At 48.9% G+C, this 18,223-nt stretch overlaps 1 pseudogene; it reads left to right on the forward strand.

Moving 5' to 3' along the window:
• Positions 1-17,948, forward strand: part of LOC101577102 — a 25,693-nt pseudogene extending 7,745 nt beyond the window's left edge.
• Positions 17,949-18,223: the final 275 nt, after the last annotated feature.

The raw sequence follows: 18,223 nt of genomic DNA on the forward strand, positions 1-18,223 counted from the left end.
CCATAATAGTATTGGGTCTTCCGCTTGACTGGCAATGTCAGAAGTTGTTGACCTGAGTCCCCTACAGCTCAACATAACAGCATGGCTTTACTTCTTATACTTCGTTTTTATGCTTTTCTGCTGGATGGTTAAGGTAAAGCAGGACCTATGCAACAAATGAATTGTACTTTAATTTCTCTCTCTCTCTCTCTCTCTCTCTCTCTCTCTCTCTCTCTCTCTCTCTCTCAACAGGATCTCACTACGCAGTTCAGGCTGGCCTTGAGCCACTTTGTAACCCAGCTGGTCTCGAACTCACAATGATCCTCCTGCCTCAGCTTCCTGAGTGCTGGGGTTACAGGCATGTACCACTATGCCAACCTTTTTAAAAAATGTATTTAGTACAGGATCTACAGAGTCTCACTACACAGATCAGACTCCTAGTGATCCTCCTGTTTTCAGCCTCCCAAGAGCCACCATGCCCAGTCTCATTCCCTCTCAGTGCACCCCGGGGGCGGGACAGCACACACACACACACACACACACACACACACACACACACACACACACACAGGGGATCCAACTCCGGTCCCTGAGCCTGCCTGAGCAGGTGCTTTAATCCGCTGAGCTATCTGACTGGCCCTTGGAAATATATTTTAATAAATCTGTTAATGTATTTGAATATTTTTAAGAGAAAATTTGAGTTCAGGAAGTCAGACTCTTTGGAGACAGTCTGCCTGTGACTTGTGATGTTCCTGAACAACCCACGCTGTGAGAAAGGCAAAGCCAGGAGGAGCCCAGGCAAAGGAACCACGCCGAGGGACACCGCGCTACGCGCGCGGCCGTGGGGCTGGCGCTGCCGAGCTGTCAGGACGCGAGGGCTCGCCCTGGGCTCCCTGGGCCGGTTGGCTGGACGCGCTTCCAGCTTGGTGGAGCCCCTCGGCTTTCCTCCGGAGGCTGGGCTGCAACGGGAGCCGAGTAGGCCGGCACAGCTGAGCCCCGGCTCATCTTTCCCGGACGTGCAGCCGCGGGGCCCTGTGCCCTGCCTGCACCCCAGCGCGCTGCTAAGAAGAGCGGGAGTACAGTGTGCGGGCCTCGGGGCGCTGCCTGCAGAGCCGAGCCGGGGTTCTCGAGCCTAGCCGAGAATAAAGGCTCTCAGCCCGCAGCCCCACTTTGAGACTGCCCTGTGCTCTCGTCCTTCCAAATCCACACTCACACCCTTTCCCTGAGCTTCCTGGAGGCCTAAACCGAGCTTGGCCGATGAACACACGCGTGCTGTTTGAAGTGGGCCTGCGGAGCGGAGGGGAGGGCTCTGGCCCCCAAGCTCGCCTTTGGATGAGCTGACACAGCATGGGTGTTTGTTACCGCTCTCTCGTTGCGAGGGATAGAAGGAGCCCCAACCAAACTAGGTAGCAGGCGGGGTCTCGGAACCGAGGGCTCAGCCGGGCAGGCGTCCGCGGGGCTTTGGCGGCTGCCTTCCCTCTCTGCGCACACCGTGAAGAGCATGCTGCGGAGGAGGCTTCTGCTGGGCCTCTCCACACGCTGCGTACCTACTGGGCTTCCTCCTTGCTCCAGTTGGGAAAAATCCCCAGAAGAGCTTGTTGGAAACAGGCCTAACTGGGTCAGGCACCCTGAACCAGGTGCTGTGGCTGGGCAGGGGGTCAGAGAACCAGGCTCAGTGGGCAGCTGGCAGCACTGGGCAGAAAAGCGCTGACCTCCGCCCAGGTACCAGGTGCTGTTGGAGTCTTCGCTGCTGAAGCCGCCTGAGATGATAACTCCTGGTATGTCAGCCTGCGGATGACTAACAACGCTCTTGTTTCCTCGGGGACCATCCTGTTCTCAGCTGTGTGTTCGGGAAGGTTCCTTCCCAGGCTGGGTGTTGTGGGCACATGATCCACGTGTGCTGTCATGTTCCCAGAGGACCAAGAGCTCCTCCTGCTCGTCAGCAAGGGCTGCGTGTCACTCAACTCGGTGTCCCCACAGTGGTGGCTCCCAGACCTGGGTGATCAGCCCAACACCTGAGGCACGACAGAAAGGGCTGGCGGCCTTGCTGCGGTCATCCTAGCTGACTTTGAAGTCCCCACGCACAGAGCCCAGGGTTTTAAGGTGGTCCTGCTCGGTCCAGCCAGTGACCCAGGCCCCCCCCTTGTTGGTAAGGCGGCACTTGCTGACGGGAACAAGGCCTCCCTATGCCAGGAGCTGGCAGGACCCCAGGGAGCTGGGACACTTGAGAAGACAGCCAGCGTGAACTGGGCTCGCCCAGCGTGTTCCAATCAGGCCACCTCAGGATGACTCAGAAAGCCAGGGCCTTCTAAAATTAATCAAGCCGCATCTGAACTCAGTGCTTCAGGTAAAGCCACTGACCCCCTTCTTGCCCGTGGAGGGCTTGGGACTTCAGAGTGGGGACTGAGCTGAACTTCACTGTATCCTTTGGTCCCCAGACTGTCTGGATTTAAACTTGCTAACAGGCAGTTTTCCTTCTCTTTTTCCTTTTCCTTTTTAATTCTCTCCTAACTGTAAGCAAAGGCTATTTTTATGACCAGGAGTTTCATTTCTCAAAAGGAGGATGACAGGGGATGGATATTTTAGTACTAGATCCTGAGTTCTTATTAATAGAATTGGGCATACATTTAATACAAAAGATTTGAAGCTACCCTAGTCATGGACTTTTATTTTTCCAGATTAAAATGCTTGACTCTGATCGTTATAAATAACATAGGTAATAGAGAAAGTTCTACAAAAGACAGTTATCCCAGAATCCTTCATCTGGCTGAAACACTTGCCGGCATGTTGATGTGTTTCCTTCCCATGGTTACTTTGATCAACTCCTAACATCCCACAGATTTTAAAAACAAAAATGCATAATTTGTGTATGTGGAAATACATAAGAATTCCAAGAAAGTTCTTGGGTTCTTTGTGACAGGGAAGTTTCTTGTGGGGAAGAAGTCAGGGATTCTGGTCCCTACATAAATGTTATTTTCAACTGTTTTTCTTGGTTAGATTACAAATTTAAACTCTCTGGAAGCAATTTCTGTTTAGTCAAACCTGTCTGTCCTCTGATGTAGCAAATACAGTGATAAAAATTTATCATAGAGCAGTTTCTCACACTTTTTCTATGCTGGTACTTTAGTGTCTGCAGAAATTCCTTTTGCTGTGCTTCATAGGCCGCAGGATGCGCCCAGCAGTCATTTATGACAAAGTGAGGTGCAAGTAGCTGAAGAATTTATTATTTTTTAAATGTATTTGGTACAAGGTCTCACTATGCAGATGAGCCTTGCAGTGATCCTCCTGTCTCAGCCTCCCCAGCACTGAGATTACTGGTGTGTGCCACCGTGCCAGGTCTCAGTGGCTGGCTCAGCATGTCCAGAGGCAGGGCCGGGGTAGCATGTGGGGCTGGGGATTGAACCTCGGTCCCTGCACTTGTCAAAACAAGCGCTTAGTCCACTGAGTTATCTTGCTGGCCCTAGCTGACATATTTTTGTCCTAAGAACTTAGTAGTCATTTGAAAAAATAATGCACATAATTTAAAATTTTATGCATCAGTCATGTGAGACAGCAATGTCAGCAAGTAGCAGGTGGAGGGGCTGTGGCTCCCCATGCTGAAGGCTGACAGGGTCACCCTGGATGGTGAGAGAAGCAGCTGCACATTGCCAGCACCTACCCAGAGTCTGGCTCCGCGAGGCTGTGCTCAATGAATGGGTGAGTGAGTGAACAAATGAGTGAATGAATGAGTGCCTTTTAAGGGCCTGCTGTGCTCCCAACTTTTCTCCCATGTGGGAGGTGGCCTGTCTCCCTGAAGCCCAGAGTGCCCTGTGGGGTAATGGAAGGGGCTTTCGACAGCCCACTTTGGACGAGATTGTGTGGGATTGAGTGGTCAAAAGGTTCCGGGTGCAGCTGGAGCTCTTCCTGCTCTGTCTCAGGGAAATAATCTGCAGAACAGAAATGGCAATTGGGTCTCTTCTTGAGAACAGTAAGAATGAATTCAGCAGCGTCCCAGCATATTATTAGCAGCCCATAAATATTAGCTGTTCATGTTGATAGGTTCTGGCCCTAGTAGGAATTGCTAAAATCATTATGGTGGTCATCTAATATGGCCATTGCCCTTAAAACAAAGCCCATCTTCCCCAAGACCACCTCCCCTCTTCTTCTCCAACCCAGCCCAGGACATAATTTACTTCACCCTTCCCACTGTCTCAGGGAAGACCCCCAATCAGTTTCTCAGGTATATCTAAACATGCCCTTCAAACCCCTCCCATGGTAAAAGGCCCATAAAAGCCTCAGCCTCCCTTTGTCTTGTTGAGAGAGACTTCTTCAGCCTTCCCCACATTCCCTCCTGTGTCCTCAAAGAAAATAAAGCCCTATCCCTTTTTCCTTCTGCCTGTTTCTCTGCTGTGCTGATCACCTGAAAACACCTATCAAATGTTCGTGGCTAATCTCATAGAACTACTTTCTTGGCTCTACAGTGGAAACAACAGAAGCCCGGCATGGGGGCACATCCATGGTGGCTCAGCCTCTGAGAGGCCGAGGCTGGAAGACCGCAAGTTCGAGCCCAACCTAGACAACTCAGTGACTTAGGGAGCTCCCATCTTAAAATAAATAAGTAGGGCTGGGATGTAGCTCAGGGTGAAGGTCGAATTCCATCCTAACACACCCATTGCCAGGGCAGCATTTCATTCCCAGCAAGAACTAGACAGGAGACAGATGGGAGGCCGAGGTGGCGGCTCTAGGCAGTGCTGAGCCGCTGGCACCTCTTTTGCCCACCCTGGCTGCAATTGGGCCAAGGAAAAGTCAGGTCTTGTTCTCTTTGGTTTTTTCTCTTCTCCCTCTTTACTGCTGCTCTTGAACTTCCTCCTTTTTATATCAAAGAGAAACAAGAAGCAACAGCAATAAAAGTAAAAAAAAGACAAAGGCCTGGCTGGTCCACTTCCTGTGGCTTTAACAGAGTACCTATGAACAGATAACTTATAGAGAAATTAATTTCTTAAAGTTTTGAAAGTCAGGTTGAGGCACCTTATGCAGTGAGCACCTTATTGCTAGAGGATTCTTTCTGCAGAGTCCCTGGCAGCACAGGGCACCCTGTGGCCTGGGGACTCACAAGGGGTGGCCAGAGTGGCTTTGTGACAGACCCACGGTCCTGATAGCTAAAGTATTCCCTCAATGCCCCATTAATTCATTATTCCATTAATGGCCTTTCTTGTAAAGGCAGAGCCCCCAGGCCCCAACGACGTAATCTCCTCCCAAGACTCCCACCTCCAAGTACCAGATACGTACAAGTTTGGGGCCAAGTTTCAATCTGATGTAGGAAAGCGTAACACTCATACCACAGCAAGGCTCTTTCCTTAAGTTGGAAAGTCTTCAGATGCGCTGCTCCTTAGAGGATCTGCTGTGATCTTAGATGTGGATTCTTTAAGGGCGACCACCAGGACTTCCTGTGTGCTTTGGGTGGAATTCCCTGGGTAGAATTAGAAGACAGGAGCACTGGTCTTAGTCCTGGCTACTCTCGGATGGGTCTGACTGGTCCACTCTTTCTAACACCTTAGGTCTCTCTTTCCTGGAAATCCTCCCAGTAGTGCCCTCGTGCTCCTTAGTGTTGCGAGGACTTGTAGAAGTGTAATGGTCGATGAAGAAAGCGAGACATCCGGGTTTCCACTTAGGCTGGAGCTGACCTTCCGCTAACATCCACTCACCATGCACCACTAGGCTCAGGTGAACTCCTGCACTTGGGGAGCATCTGGGGTAGACTGGGTGTTCCCACTTTTTCTATACCTTCTATACTAGGACAGAATCCTAGGAAATGGGATGGTGACTCACTGTCATGGTGGTCATCTAGCTTTGTGAGCGAAGCCCTTGCAAAGACCCAGGGGCCACACGAGGCTGTTCATGTATCTTTTGTACTGGGAGCCAGAGCTGGTCTAGGTGTTAAAGGCTTTCTCCCAGCTGGGCCCCGCTGGGAGGTAGTAGACCCTTGAGGAGGCAGGGCCCTGTGGTAGGAGCTTGGTCAGAGGGCATTGAGGGGCCTCAGGCTCTTCCTCTCTCTGCTTTGCTTCCTGGCTTCCGTGAGGTGAGCCGCTTTCTTCTCCGTGTGCTAGCTGTGTGCTCCCCACCACCATGTGCAGTCCTGCCACAGGCCCAAAAGTGTGGGAATCAGGGAGCAGCCCGAAAGAAACCTTAAAGCTGTGAGCCAAAACAAACTTCTTATAGGGTGATCTGGAGTATTTTGTTGCCCTAACAGAAGCTAACTACCACAATATTATGCTTAGCAACAAGCGCAGCGTGTCGTACACAGTGACCACATCTATTCTGCAGATGAGGACCTCGAGACGTAAAATTTGCCTAAGATCACGCAGATGGCAAACCTCATATCAACCATAAGTTTGTATTGATTGAAGATTAATATGGGATATGAAAACATTGGTTGAAAGGTTAATTCATAATTATGAAAAATTGGACTTTAGCCTCCATTTTCAACAACATAATATCTTAAAATAATGTGCAATACAGTCAGACTGGGCATTAAACAACATTTAAGAATAAGATTGTGGTATTTATTAATATAGAGATATTTATCTAATCTACTTTTTCCCCCCATAATTTTATTGATAAACAAATAGCAATGAGACAGTTTCAAATCAAATTGGTAGGACAGTTTCAATAATTAACACACTGCATACATTCTTCCTAGTGGTTTCTAATCTACTTTTTAAAGAAGATATGTATTTGTTAATATGGGCATGGGGACTCGATGCGAAGTGGGGATATATTCTAAGTTCTCATCATCAATTTTCTAAATTATGTATTTTTCACTTACAGAAAATAGTCAGCTGTGGGTCTGCTTGCGACATCCAAGAAGTTATCTCATTTTATAAACTATCTAGTTTATTTTAATTTTTTAAAATATTTATTTATTTATTTGGCACAGGGTCTTGCTGCGGCAGCTTGGCGTCGTAGTGATCCTCCTGTTTTCAGCCTCCCGTGCTCCGGGATCACAGGCGCGCACCACCCCTCCGGTTTCCCGGGCAGGCACAGTGCGGCTGGGGTTCTGGGGCAGCACGGCATGCTGTACCAGGAACCGAACCCAGGTCCTGGAGCTTGCCAGGCCGGTGCTTAGACCACTGAGCAATCTCCCCAGCCCTATCTAGTTTCTTTTTATGAAAAAAGTGACATTAATTTTCATCACCAAGGATGAAATTCATAAACTTGTTATGTAAATAATTTAATCAAGAAGACAGATTTTTTAAATATAGGGAATGAAATAATTGTATTAAAATATGTTAATTTCCCAGTGTATCTTAAAATAAATAGTGTGTATAATGGAGTTACATTTTTGAAAGATGAAAATTTAAGACCTTATGCAATACTGTTAGAAAAACTTCCCAGAGGCGTAGAAAAACGTGTGGAGAGGTCAGCGCCGCCGCGCTGGTCCGAGCGCCCACGGCGGCGCTCCGCAGGCCTCCGCCCGCTTCTCCGGTGCTCACCGTCCTTGCCAACTTCCAGCAGCTGCGAGCTGCCCACGCGCGTGGCCGAGGAAGCCTGTGTCCTGGTGCTGGCTCCTCGTCGGGCTGCTGTGCGCGTGGGAAGGCCTTTCCTTCAGTCCTGGCCTGGTCACTCTGAGACCTTGCCTTGCGGGCGGGAGGGCCCGAGCGCTGACACCACGTCCATTTTGCTCTCGCAGAGCCCATTGCCTCGGCTGCACTCCACGCAGAGTAAACTAATTCATGACTGAACTTAAAAAATTCCTACAGAAGCACAAACGATCTCAAGCAGCCAAAGAAATCCTGAGCTAAAGGGACAACGGTGCGGGACAACGTGAAATCCTGAGCTAAAGGGACAACGGTGTGGGATCCGTGATGTCACTTTCCAAACGCACTGAGCCGCTAGGACAAAGCAGCATGCTGTCTCCTTAAAAACAGGCACATTGACAGACACAACAGAATACAACCTCCAGGCATGAACTCGCGTGTCTGCAGTCATCCGGCGGAAACGCCAAAAGGAAAGTTGGAGAAAAGACAGAGTCTCCAACACGGCGTCGGGAAACCTGGATGTCCGCCTGCTGAAGGTGGGAACCGGGGCTCTGTCCTTCACTCTGTACAAAAGCCAACACAAATGTGCAAATATTACGCCACCTTCTGTGAGGAAGCTGAGTATCAGGGGAGGGTCCTGGAATACCGCCCCCTGAATACCTGGGGAAATACGTGGAAAAACCGTGTCCAAATTAGTACACAGAACCAGTAACCTACATGCAAGGAGAGATTGAAGGGTACAATTTAAATTTTAAGAAAACTTGGTACAGTAAGAGACAACTGCCAAGAACAATGACATCAATTAGTACACGCTGGGAAACTATTTTGAGAGGGGTTAGTGGCATTGCATCTTTTACTATAATTAAAAAAAAAAAAGGTCCACACATTCACCATACCTTTTGATCACACCTCATATATGCAAATATCAAAAAAGAAGCTACAATGGAAACATGACTCCTTCTGCAATAGTGATAAGAGCTCAAACAGGCATAAGCTTCCGGGTGTGCAAGATGCAAGAGAAACACGTTAGGATGCCTGCAAGCGCACAGAAGCTAAGCCGCGGAAGGGCACCGCGGCCTCCGCAAGGCGCTCCCGGCCCCCGGCTCCCGCCTCGGCTTCCTCCTCCTGCTCCTCGCTCACAGGTCCTAGCTGCGCCCCCCGGGGCGACAGAGTGGCGGGTCGAGTCTCTGCCCAGACCCCCGTAGTCTGTAGCTAGCGAGAGCCCGGGATCCTGGCTCGGGCCGGCTGGGCGGAGCTTCCCGGAGGGATTCTGTCCCCGAACGCAGTTCCAGCGACATCTGTCTGTTTCTCTGCACTTCTCCGCATCGAGCTTGGAGCGAAGACGCGAGGCGCGCAGGCTCCGAGCCCCCCTGAGGCTGCGAGCGAGGGACCCCCTGCCCAGGCAGCAGAGCCCGGACCCCGACGACTTCCCCGCTTAGCCTAGCAGAGGAAGGCTCACTTCCTCTCCGGAGAAGCCGCTGCGGATCTAGGTCTATTACATGCAATCAAAGGAAGTCTTTAAGTGATGCATAATTCAGTCGCAGTACCAGAAGCCAGAAGGGGACGGGGGCAGAGGCCAGCAGGGGAGCGCGTGCCCAGCCTGTGTGAGACCCAGGGTTTAGCCCTTAGCACACATGCACAGCCGGAAGTAGACATCATTTTGAGAAATGGACAAGACAGTTCTACGGTGCACAAGGAAAATTAGGCAAATGGGTAGTAGAACTCTGGAAATCAAGCATGGTGGTGCGCGCCTGTGACTCCAGCTCTTTCTGAGACAAGAGGATCACAAGTTAGGGGTTATTTATTTATATATCTATATTTTGTTTTTTTAAATGCATTTAGTACAGGGTACACAGGGTCTCACTATGTAGGTTGGATTCATAGTGATTTTTCTGTTTTCAGCCTACCAAGCCCTGGGATTACAGGCGCTTGCCACCACGCCCAGTCTCAGCGCACACGGGGGCTGGGGCCAGCAGGGCAGCCCAGGTTGGAACTCCGGTTCCTATGTCTGCCTAAGCAGACGTTTTAATCCGCTAAGCTATCTGGCCGGCCCAAGTTTGAGGCAACTGAGTGAGATCCTGCCTAAAAATAAAAAATAGAGAAGATTGGAGGATGGGACAAATGGTATCCCTGGGTTTGATCCCCAGTACCACAAAAACAAAAACAAACAAACAAAAAAACTAAAACAGAGAAGAAAAGCTCTGCAAAAGATAATTAGCTGTGGGTGTAGTCTTCTCAGCTATTTAAATGCATCGTAAACCCACAGTATGGGGGCTGGGGAGATGTCTCAGTTGAATAAGCGCTTTAGGGCTTCCCTGGCAAGCGCAAGGGCCTGAGTTCAATCCCCAGTTCCACCAAAAAAAAAAAAAAAAAAAAAAAAAGAAAGAAAGATAAACCCACAGTATCATTAAAGTAGTGTGCAGTCTCCCCTAGGTGAGGCATCCAGTTTAAAGGAAACTCTAGAAGTCGGCCCAATACAGTTATGACAATTTTTGTCTAATGCAACAATGGCCTTTTGTAACAGTGGAGAGAAGGTAGACTACACCTAAAAATAACTGTTACAACTAGGCAGCCTTCTGAGAAAAGTGAAGCTAAACTCCCTGTGGGATACACTAAAGTAGAATGGAAGTAGATCCGAAATTTAAACCTGAAAAATAAAACCATAGAGAAACTGAGAGAAAACTTTTACAACCTCTGAATGGGAAAGACCTTTTTGATGTGACAAAAACTATAAGCTGTAAAAAAAAAAAAAAAAAAAAGACTCCCTGGGGCCTGCCAGTTAGCCCAGCTGTTTAAGTGACTGCTTACACAAAACAGTCATGCTCAGGATGCTGTGGTTTGATCCCCAGATCCTGAAGCCTTACCAGACCTGCCCTGAAGGCATCCTGAGCCAGTAAAAACAAAACAAACAAACAACAACAACAACAACAAAAACCAAAACCAAAAACAAAACCTTCTGAACTTTTATGGAGAGAAAACATTCTCTCAGGCTTTCACAGAGAGCAAATTGGTCAAGCAGTGGCCGTGACTCATCCACATGGCTGACACTGACAAAGGATCTACAATCTGCGGTACAGGGTTTCAGGTTAAATCCTGAGGGGATTTCACTGACTTTATCAGATACAAAAGTTACATTTCTTGTTATATAGGTCTTGCGTTATCTTGGTCTTAACCATCCAGTAGAAAAGCATAAAAATGAAGCATAAAAAGTAAAGCCATATTAATATGCTGAGCTGTAAAAGGCTCAAGTCAACAACTTCTGACGTTGCCAGTCCTAAGGAAAACCCACTACTATTATGGACTACTGGACTATATTGGAATATTTTGCTGAATTCACACACCTACAATATTTAAATGACAATGGAATACTCAAAACTAAACAAAAAAGGGGAATACAAATGAACAACCATTTTGTATCTGTGTATTCAAAAGTTAGGATAGATATACAGCTGCATTCTCTTAATTCAATGAATAGAGAGATTTATTCTAATAGTGTTTGTGAATGGGATATCATGTCTGCATCTTGTACAGTGAATGACCACTAAGACAACAATATGGAATGTATTAATTATTGAAACTGTGCTAGTAATCGGTTTTGAAACTGTCTCATTGCTGTTTCTCAATAAAATTATTTTTTGAAAACTACTAGTTTTAGTGGCATAAAGATAAAAACAAAGTATATATTATTTATTTACTACTATGTAAAAATTTGTTCCTTTATTTATTTATTTATTTTAAATATTTATTTACTTATTTAGTACAAGGTCTCACTATGTAGCTCAGACTCAGTTATCCTCCTCTCTCAACTTCCCCAGTGCTGGGACCACAGGTGTGTGCCACCACACTTGGTTTTGGTGGCCAGCTTGGTGTGGGGCCAGCACAGCACGTGGTACTAGGGATCGAACCCCGGCCTTCGTGCTTGTCAGGCAGGTGCTTAGACTGCTGAGCTATCTCCCTGTCCCTGTCCCCAAATTGACAGGTTTCAAATATTAATGACCACTATTTACATCTCAAGGGTTGTGTGGCTTGGAAACTCAGGCCGGCACAGTTGCGTCTGTCTTGTCTCACCGTGTGGAGCCTCAGTGGGACGTCTTGTAGTGAGCCTGGATTCCCTGAAGGCTTTCTCACACATAGGCAGCTGATGCTGGCCACTGGGTGGGGTCCTGGCCTGACTGTCTGCTGGGACACACGTATGTGGCCGCCCTTGTGGCATGGGGTGCAGTTTCAAGGGCAAGTGATACCTAGATTGGCCAAATTTATATAGACAGAAAGTAGAACAGCAGTTGCTAGGGGTGGGAGGAGGGGGAGGGAAATAGGAGCTACAGTGAAACTTTGGAGTGTGTGTGACTTGTCCTGAGTGCTGTGCAAGACAAGCAAATACTTCTAATACATTTTTTAAAAAATGTATTTGGTCTAGGGTCTCACTCTGCAGCTCAAACTCATAGTGATCCGCCTGGTTTTTCAGCCTCCCCAGTGCTGGGATGACAGGCATGTGCCACCATGCCAGATCTAATACATTTTAACTTCATAAATGAGTGATGCGGGCCAGGGAGATGGCTCCGTAGAATAAGTGCTTCCCTGGCAAGCTCAAGGGCCTGAGTTCAATCCCCAGTTCCACCAAAAAATAAGTAAAATAAAATAAATGAGTGATGTCTTGCAATATGAGTAGTGTGTGAAGCTGAATGTCACATGGTCACAGGTGAGCCTCTGACCCCCTCCTGCCCTCTTGCCTTATGGTGAGATTGCAGATGGTTGTCTCCCAGCAACAAGAGGCTAGAGAGGAGAGAAGGACGAAAAGGTGGCAGAATCCCTCAATTCAACTGAAATTAGGAAAGTTATGGTTTGTGCCTAGCTGTGCCCCAAAGCCTCATGCGGTCATGGGGTGGACTTCTAGACTTGGTGATTAATTCATGATCCCATGCTGGATTATGGGTGTGAGTGCTGCTGGGATTATAGGAATGAGTGTTAACCCCTGGCCTGAGGCAGACAGTCTGAATGTAGCATAAGGGAGACAGATAAGGGAGGAAAACTTGCTCTCTGCTACCACTGTTGCTGCTATTCCTCCCATTTGCTCTCTGCTCTTTGCCGCCACCGTGAATGGCTGTTCTGTGCCATGTGCCGCTCTGTCTTGGAGCCAGCCGAGTGTGGACTGAAACCTCTTAACTGGGAGCTAACTAAATCTTTCCTTCCTTCACTTTGGGTACTGGGCATTTTGTCCCAGAAACAAAAGAAGGGTACCTGAGACAAGGGAGATGTGTAAAATGCGGGAGACGGTGCAAAATCTTATAGAAAAATCACCCGAGAAAGGTTGGAGCTGTGTGAGCAGTCATTATTTCTTAGGCAGAGCCATGTAGTGCCACATCTCTGTGAAATTCTCTAAAGAAGGCCAAAGCAAGTGTCACTGGATAGACTCCTTACTACAACTGCACAAAAAGGGAAAGACTTCACTGAGTAGACGGCAGTGACTCTGTCAGCAATAGTCCTGCACAGTAACCCTCCAGTCCCTTGTCACCCTCACACGTCGTGAAGGTTCTCCAAGCAAATGCAGATTTACTTATTTTCCTTTACTACAAATGTCTTATATTACAGTATTGTGATCCTTTTTATAAGGACATTTTTGGGTTGTGGAACAAACTGTTTAAGTTTCCATTATTTCTTTTTTTTTTTTTTCCATTATTTCTTATGTGGAAATTTGCTTTGATTAGTCAAGTGCTTTGAATTACAGGCATGTTTCTAGAATGAATTTTGCGTGCACACCAAGTTTGGGGTTAGAGTTTGTTTCAGTAGCTTTCTCACCACGAGGACACAATATCCACCTCCCATGACTTGAAGGAGATGAGTCAGCTCATGGCTTCAAGGGGCTCCATCGTGGTTGGTGTTTCCAAGGGAGACCATCATGGAGGAAGAGTGTGGCACTGTGAAGACATTCAGCTCACGGCAGCTGGGAAGCAGGGCAGGGGATTGGTACCCCCTAGAAAAGGGAGGTCCGGCTGTGGTACCCCAGGCCACGCATCCAAGGCCCACCCAGACACATTAGGAAAGTGTGCTTCACTAACCTGTAGGGGATCTCTTAATCTAATCAAGTTGACACACCAGGACTAACAGTCACAAAATTTTAGCTTTGTAAGAAAAAAAGAAGCTCAGAGATTGGCCTCACAACATGTGAACATATTTAACGTCACAGAACTGTATCCTTGCGAAAGGTTATGATGGCAAATTTTGTCACATGTAGTTTAATAAAATGAAGATAAAAAATAAAGTACAATAGAGATATGTAAGTTAACTACAACAAAATACAATGCTACCGGATTGGAAGTAATCAAAGGTTTCTTGCAGGCCAGGGACTTAGCGTGGTGGCACAGCGTCTGCCTGGCGAGTGTGTGACCTTAAGTTCCATTCCCAGCACCCCACCCTCCAAAAGAAGTTCCTTCAGTAGTTTTGGAAACAAAATTAAGAATTGTGTTTTGGAAAGCAGTCGCTCAAATTGCTCACACAGTTACTCGGATTACTGATACAGCCTCAGTGGAGAACAGTTTGCCAACATTCGCCAAACTCAGGAATACTCCAAAACATAAAAATGCCTGCAGATGTGACAAAGGACACTGTCAAGGACACGCACTGCAGCAATATTCAATAGCAAGCCCTGGAAACAATGCAAGCCATGATTGGCCAACCACACACGGCCACCCTCATGGGGTTACGCTGCAGCTACAAAAAGAATAAGGAAGCCTTGTGTGTGCTCTGTGGAAATATGTATCGCAAACCCACCAAGACATATTATTGAGTGAAATGCAACATGAGCGATGTGCATGGTGGTGTGACCACACTGCACCTCTGGTGGCCTGAGCACGCAGCCACGGACTCCTTGTCACTTCTTCCCAGTGAGAGGTGTGGCCCATCCCTTGTCTGTGAAACTGGGGAGGACTGTTGTCACTGCAACCGCAGAGATTCTCTGGGATTTCCAAACAAGGCCACAAAGGCTGTGCAGCTTCTGCCAGGATCACTGCCATGTTGCTTTTGGACGCCTGACACCCCCTTGTTGTGGGGACACTCATGCCACCTGTGGGATTCTGATCCACAGTCACTTCTGAGGGTACCTCCCAAGCTACCCAGCACTGGATCCCGACATCGTGGGAGAAACACCCCCTTGACCCCATCCCTAGATCCCGGAGCTTTTTCAACTGAGATCCCAGACATGGTTGGTTGGAGCACCGGCAAACCATCCCCCTCAAACTCTGCAAAATTCCTTACACACAATCTGTAGTGTTATGGCAGCTTTTAGTTGCAATGACAAGATGCCTGAGACAAAGCGCTCACGAGGAGGAAAGGTTCTTTTGGCTCACAATCTAGGGGTCTCCGTCCGTGGCTACTTTGGGGCCAGTGGTGCGACCTCATGTCATGATGTAAGCTCATGGTTTCCAGAAAGCAAAGAGAAAGAAGAGCAAAGGCCTGGAGGCCCAACAGCACCTTCCCAAGCACATCTCCAAAGACCTAGCTTCTTTCTATGGGGCCCCGCCCCCTCCCAGCAGCACCACGACTTGGCAGCCGAGCTTATGACGTGCTTCCAAGCCACAGCAGGCTCCACGCAGGTGGCTACTTTCTCCCTCTAGGCTTTGTTAGCCAACAGTGGGGAGGAGAGAACACACATCGGAGGCCATCTGAGTGTGGATGCCAGGAGCTCACATGACAAGTCAGGGTGTTTATGGCCAGAGAAGGGAAGGGATAGAGGGGACAGGAAGGAGAGACTTCCCTCCCACTCAGAACCCTTTGATGCCTCTTAAAATAGACGTTCCTTTGACCACAAAAAGAATAAAAGGCACAGATACAAGAGAGGGAGAGATAAAAAGGTTCTTGCTAGAGGATAGTATAGACCGTAGATAACCAACAGAGTTGTTGGGCAAATGATTAATAAGAGAACCCAGTATGCTGGCCAGATCATGCCAGAGACAAGCTAACTCAGGCTTCTCCTAGGCCCCAGCAATGACCAAACGGAAAGTGCCGCCAGCACTGTGGTCCACTGCCATGAGCCACCATTCGTGGCTTCTTTCGCTAAGCAGGCTGAAGCTTAAAAATTAAACTCCCCAGAAAAACAACCTGAATCTCTGGGTACTTCAGGCTCAGGACTTTTCTTTGGCATAGAGGAAGCAAGTGGCAATAGATGGGAAAAATTCAGCCCAGCGTGGTCCCAGGGAGAAGGGAGGGGGCCTCGGGAGGGTGCAGGATGGGCGCAGCACCAAGAGGTGAGCTCCGTTCTCCTCGAGTCTCTCCCACCACCCCAGAGTGACTGGTTTAGGATCGATATGTCCTCAAGGAGCACTTGGCCAGTGGTGGGAGGACTGAGTCCCCAAGAAGGAGCCTGGGCCGAGGCTTCACACTGACTGAGGGCGCATGGCTATATACAGGCCTCACGGGACCCAGCGGTGAGGCATGGGGAGCGAGGTCCGTGGCCCCCCTTCTTCCAGGTCTCTGCATTCCTAGTGGTGGGAGCACTCCAGGAGACAGGGCCTGTAGAATCGGATGGTTGAGCATGGGCAAAGTCCCAGGGCCCACAGGTGCCGCTGGGCACAAAGGTTAATGCCTAAGCCAGGCCTTCCCCACCCTTGCCTAATGCCTGTGTCTTTTTTGAGGCCACCGAGCTCGTCCTATGGGCCTGGATGCCAGCAGGGACTCCGAACCTCAACAGGGCGCGTCCTGTCTCTGCCAGGTGCCAGGCCACCTCTCTGGTCCTGGTCATCTCAGGCTGCGGTGCAGCAGGGGCTCTGCCTTCAAAGAACGGGGTGCTGGGTCCTTGCACAGAGGAGACTTGTGCCCCCTCAGTGGGCCTCCTCTCCCTGGAAGGAGAAAAGCTCTAGCCCAAGCAGCAGGAGGAAGTGATCAGCGCGTCAGGGACTTCACGGCAGTGACATCGCTATGCGCTTTCACTCCAAATTAGGCCTGGCCACTGGCTTCGGCATCTCAAGGCTCCCAGCTGTGGTCAACATCTCTGTCCGAGCTTCTGGGTCAGCCGAGGTCCCAGCCACCCCCGGCTTGTCTGGGGAGTTGGGCACACCCTGCCCTGTGGGTGAGAGCTCTTCTGAGCTCCCTGCCTCTGGTACCATCTGTTTTCCATTGCTGTAATGGAATGCCACAGACTGGGTGATTTATAAGGAAAAAAAAGAAGATTTAGCTCAGGGAGCTGGAGGCTGGGAAGCCCGAGGGCCTCTGGGCAGCGTCTGGGTGCCGTGCCACAACACGGCAAGGCCTCCCGTGGCAAGAGGTCGGGTCGGCAGCTTCAGGGCACTCTGTCTCTCTTGCTCTCACAGAAGCACTAATGTGGCCACAGGAGCCGCCCGCCCCATGACCTCACTAATGTGGCCACAGGAGCCGCCCGCCCCATGACCTCACTAAATATTGCCTCCTCAATAACATCTTCCAAATAACATCAATATTAAATTGGAGATTATGTTTCCAACACATGAACTATTGGGGCGCACATTCAAATCACAGCACCCCAAACTGTTCACAGTCTCATGAATGAGAATGGAAAGAACCCACCAAACAGGGCAAACAATTAAACACAGGAAAATAAGAGGTATACGACAGTAATCTTTCACTAGGTCCTGGCTGTTCTTTGCTCTCGCACGTGGGCGTCTCTGCGGTACCCACCTTTGCGGTGTTCCCACTGTTGCGCAGCCTGCCCCGCGCGCGCCCTGGGCGCCGTGGTCCTCCGCGTCGCCCCGCCAACCCCGCCCCTCTTCGGGCTGCTGTCCGTGAGCGCAGGGTCGCCGCGCCCACCTGGCCTCCTGCAGCCTACCGGGCCATGCGCCTGCGGCTGCGCCCTCGGAGCGCTGCACACCGAAGAAGACAAAGCTTTTGTTGAATTTCTTACTGATGAAATTAAAGAGGAAAAAAAAAATTCAGAAGCATAAGTCCCTTCCCAAGATGTCTGGGGGCTGGGAGCTGGAAGTGGATGGGACAGAAGCTAAATTAGCGTGGAAAGTTGCTGGGGAAAAGATCGCTGTCACTTTCAACATTAACAATAGCATCCTGCCAACTTTAGATGTTGAGGAACAGTCCTCAGAGGGGCAAAAGAGCGAAGAACAAGAGCCTGAACTCACATCAACTCCCAGTTTTGTGGTAGAAGTTACCCAGAGTGACAGCAAGAAGGCTCTTGTACTGGACTGTCACTACTCAGAGGACGAGATTGGAGAAGAGGAGGCTGAAAGTGACATTTCCTTTGTCAAGGAAGTTAGCTTTCAGGCCACAGGCGACTCTGAATGGAAGGACACTAATTACATGCTTAACACAGATTCCCTGGACTGGGCCTTGTATGACCACCCAAAGGATTTCCTGGCCGACCGAGGGGTGGACAACACCTTCGCAGATGAGCTGGTGGAGCTCAGCATAGCCCTGGAACAGCAAGAGTACCTTACTTTTCTTGAAGACCTCAAAAGCTTTATCAAGAGCCAATAGTTAGTCGGAGACACTGAAGACCTTCATTTTTATGTGGTCAGGGAATAAGACCTCCCCTGACACCCAACGCCTGCACCTAGCGACAGTCCTCATCCTAACAGCGTGGGAAATACACAGCAAATTAAAATTATTGCTGTTGCACTCAAGGATTTTCTTTCTAGTGGGTTTTTTAAAAAATAATATAATAATGGACATTATAAGTGCTTTATGTCCTCCAAAGTAGTTTGTCTTTTCTATTTCTTCAGTCTGTATCAAAACACCAAGAGTAGAAGTGT

Source organism: Octodon degus, unplaced genomic scaffold, assembly GCF_000260255.1.
Source record: "Octodon degus isolate 3935 unplaced genomic scaffold, OctDeg1.0 scaffold00014, whole genome shotgun sequence".
Lineage (NCBI taxonomy): Eukaryota > Metazoa > Chordata > Mammalia > Rodentia > Octodontidae > Octodon > Octodon degus.